Source organism: Sinocyclocheilus grahami, unplaced genomic scaffold, assembly GCF_001515645.1.
Source record: "Sinocyclocheilus grahami isolate Dianchi unplaced genomic scaffold, SAMN03320097.WGS_v1.1 scaffold240.1, whole genome shotgun sequence".
In the NCBI taxonomy this organism is placed as follows: Eukaryota; Metazoa; Chordata; class Actinopteri; order Cypriniformes; family Cyprinidae; genus Sinocyclocheilus; species Sinocyclocheilus grahami.
Window position 1 is genome coordinate 331,948 of NW_015505419.1, and position 4,106 is coordinate 336,053.

The window sequence follows — 4,106 nt, forward strand, 5'->3', positions numbered from 1 at the left end:
CATATGCCACAAATCACAATTTAAATGACCCGGGCTGATAGTGGCAGAAATGTAAATCTATTTGTTTTCAATAGCCCATAAGTTGACTTGCCCACCAAGTCCCGTTGCTCCCTAGAAAGTGCTGCAGTGAAGACATAAGTTCATCTTTGACACGGCCTGAAGCATGGGTCGCGCGAGTGGGGGGCTGCCTGGGCCCGAGTTACTTTTGAGGTCTGGTACAAATAGGCTACATAAATATTCAATTAAATTTAAGTTTATTTGTATAGTGCTTTTCATGATACAATCGCTGCAAAGCAACTTTACAGCAAATTAAGTTTCTACAATATTTTTTTTATATTTGGGGAAGTCGTGTCCTAATGGTTAGAGAGTCGGTCTTTAATCTAGATTTAAACAGAGAGAGAGTGTCTGAACCCCGAACATTATCAGGAAGGCTATTCCAGAGTTTGGGAGCCAAATGCGAAAAAGCTCTACCTCCTTTAGTGGACTTTGCTATCCTAGGTATTACCTAAAGTCCAGAGTTTTGCGACTCTGTGATGGCCGCAATGGTCAGCGTGATGGATTGTAGCGTGGTAGAAGACTAGTAGTTACTTTTGAGGTCTGGTACAAATAGGCTACATAAATATTCAATTAAATTTAAGTTTATTTGTATAGTGCTTTTCATGATACAATCGCTGCAAAGCAACTTTACAGCAAATTAAGTTTCTACAATATTTTTTTTATATTTGGGGAAGTCGTGTCCTAATGGTTAGAGAGTCGGTCTTTAATCTAGATTTAAACAGAGAGAGAGTGTCTGAACCCCGAACGTTATCAGGAAGGCTATTCCAGAGTTTGGGAGCCAAATGCGAAAAAGCTCTACCTCCTTTAGTGGACTTTGCTATCCTAGGTATTACCTAAAGTCCAGAGTTTTGCGACTCTGTGATGGTCGCAATGGTCAGCGTGATGGATTGTAGCGTGGTAGAAGACTAGTTAGGTACGTATGAGCTAACCCATTAAAAATACATAAGCTATAGGCTAATATGTATGCATGATTAATCGTTAAAAGATCGCGATCTCAATTAAAACACACGCAATCTTATTCCTAAATAATGATTTTGCTATGTCTATTAAACCTTTGAAATGACAGTCACATAGCCTATCGGATCAGAATATTTAAACCTGCTTTTGCGCAGCCGCTGATTCAGAGAGAGCAGCGCTCATCATGTAAAACTTTGTTTGTACTTTATGTTTCTGTGTTGCAAACATTAAATAATAACGAAAGTATTGGGATAAAACTTTATAGTCTGTATATAGAATCTTACGCTTCGCATATAGATTGTGTAGGCCCTGTGCTACATTATGTCAGTAGGTGGGGACCATGACTGTTAAAATGTATTTGATGTCTGAATCATTCATTCAAGAGATTCATTCAAAAACTCTGAACAAAACAAGTCTTCATTCATTTCAACTGATTTTTTTTTACATAGGCCTAAGTAATAAATACATATTTTTTAAATAGACTCATTTATAACATTTTAGACATTTATAAATAGAATAATTTATAACATTAAATAAAACAGTTTGTCAGAAACTCTAGCTAAATTAGCCTACATATTATTTTGTTTGGTTGTCTAATGTTTTGTTTTCAGAATCATGGGAGAACCGTGATCTATTTCTAAAAATCACTCCAGAACCACAGCTTAAAAAATACACAGTCTAATATATCAGCATTTAACTAATACTGTTTCTAATATTAAAATGTTAATGTCCAGTCGCAATGGTCAGCGTGATGGATTGTAGCGTGGTAGAAGACTAGTTAGGTACGCATGAGCTAACCCATTAAAAATACATAAGCTATAGGCTAATATGTATGCATGATTAATCGTTAAAAGATCGCGATCTCAATTAAAACACACGCGATCTTATTCCTAAATAATGATTTTGCTATGTCTATTAAACCTTTGAAATGACAGTCACATAGCCTATCGGATCAGAATATTTAAACCTGCTTTTGCGCAGCCGCTGATTCAGAGAGAGCAGCGCTCATCATGTAAAACTTTGTTTGTACTTTATGTTTCTGTGTTGCAAACATTAAATAATAACGAAAGTATTGGGATAAAACTTTATAGTCTGTATATAGAATCTTACGCTTCGCATATAGATTGTGTAGGCCCTGTGCTACATTATGTCAGTAGGTGGGGACCATGACTGTTAAAATGTATTTGATGTCTGAATCATTCATTCAAGAGATTCATTCAAAAACTCTGAACAAAACAAGTCTTCATTCATTTCAACTGATTTTTTTTTTACATAGGCCTAAGTAATAAATACATATTTTTTAAATAGACTCATTTATAACATTTTAGACATTTATAAATAGAATCATTTATAACATTAAATAAAACAGTTTGTCAGAAACTAGAAACTAAATTAGCCTACATATTATTTTGTTTGGTTGTCTAATGTTTTGTTTTCAGAATCATGGGAGAACCGTGATCTATTTCTAAAAATCACTCCAGAACCATAGCTTAAAAAATACACAGTCTAATATATCAGCATTTAACTAATACTGTTTCTAATATTAAAATGTTAATGTCCAGTTTTCACGTTCAGTGTGATCAACAAATTGCTTGTTGAATCCATAGACTGTAAAAACGATGGCCGACGTGTCTCCACTTCCTTTCACTACAAAAAAGTCAAGCTAAAGCATCCCAGATATGGCCCGAGTCTGCGCAATACTGATTGAGCTGGTACTGGTATTAAATGCTGCATTCCATTTACCTCAAAGTTAGATGTCAGAACTGGTAATGACGACACAGTCAAGTCTCAAGAAGTCAGAAAACCAAGATGGACGTGTCCATTGTTAGCAATACCAGTCGAGTAAAAACACAAAAAGCAGTATTTTGCACAGATAACACAGACATAGTATCATGTCCACAAACAGAGGTTGGATAGTACTGTGTGCACCACTGGGTTTATTGAGACACAGACGAACATAAGTGCTAATAAACAATATATTAGCAGCCATATTAGATTCTGAAATGTTTTTGGCTTCACTTTTCAGCACATGTGAGACACACCTGGTTTAATGCAGATTATTGCATCCATAATAAATCACAAACAGTTTTAAGTGATTGCACAGATGAGACTTCTGCCTCGATTTTTTATTAATTGTTCTACTGTATACAAATATTCACACAAAAAAACAGCTCAGCTCAATCATCTCAACATTCATTTGTCCATGTCAGTCACTGTATAAATATATATACACATATAAACACACGTGTATATACATAAAACAATAAAACATTTTTTTTTATCCTTCATGGGTATCAGCGTATACAATGCTGAGTGAGTGAGTGAGTGAGTGAGTGAGTGAGTTCTGAGACAAACCACTGTTAGGCACCACTGTTGCGCTGTCCTCTCTGGCACTGGACAAAGGTCTTGCAATTCAAAAAAGTTGCAATCATTTTTGCCAAAACAGAATCAGTTTAGTGCCCCATTGTGGATGATTTGTATGAGTGGAGAGAGGTATAATGATCACAGTGATGGCAACGCCCTTGAAACAGGGCACTCAGTCCAAGAAAGAGGGATTTTGGGTCAAAATCTGCATATCATACACATTTCTCCTCAGAAAAAAATAAAAATAAAAACTCTTTCCTCAGCTACCCAAAAGAAATCACATTACTACAATTGAATAACTTCTAATAAACATATTCATGATGAAAAAATAAAATAAAATAAAAATATTTCAGAGAATAAATGTGGCAAGAGGCGTTCTAAACCCATCAAATTATTATTATTTTTAATTTTTTTCTGCCTCTGATGTAAATTTTCTGCTTTTTAACGCATCTTTACAAATATTCTCCTTGATCTAACTAACATAACTTACTCTTATGCCACCAAAACCACCAGTAGTGCAACAACCTTTAGCAGGATAATTCAGTAGCGCTTTCCACACAGCAGTTAGTCAAGATGCCTTCTAAACACCACACCTGAACATGTCTTCAAAACACTTCAAAAGGTCCGCTGTGAATTTTACACAGCTTGGGTTTTTTGTGTGTGTGTGTGTGTGTGTGTGTGTGTGTGTGTGTGTGTGTGTGTGTGTGTGTGTGTGTGTGTGTGTGTGT

The 4,106-nt window shown here is 35.6% G+C and overlaps 1 protein-coding gene across 1 annotated transcript in view; it reads right to left on the reverse strand.

Moving 5' to 3' along the window:
* Positions 1 to 3,184: 3,184 nt before the first annotated feature.
* Positions 3,185 to 4,106, reverse strand: part of stim2b (stromal interaction molecule 2b) — a 62,943-nt gene continuing 62,021 nt past the window's right edge. The window contains exon 13 of the mRNA XM_016289060.1: positions 3,185 to 3,199. The gene's annotated coding sequence lies outside the window, so the exon portion shown is untranslated. The remainder of the gene's footprint in view (positions 3,200 to 4,106) is intronic.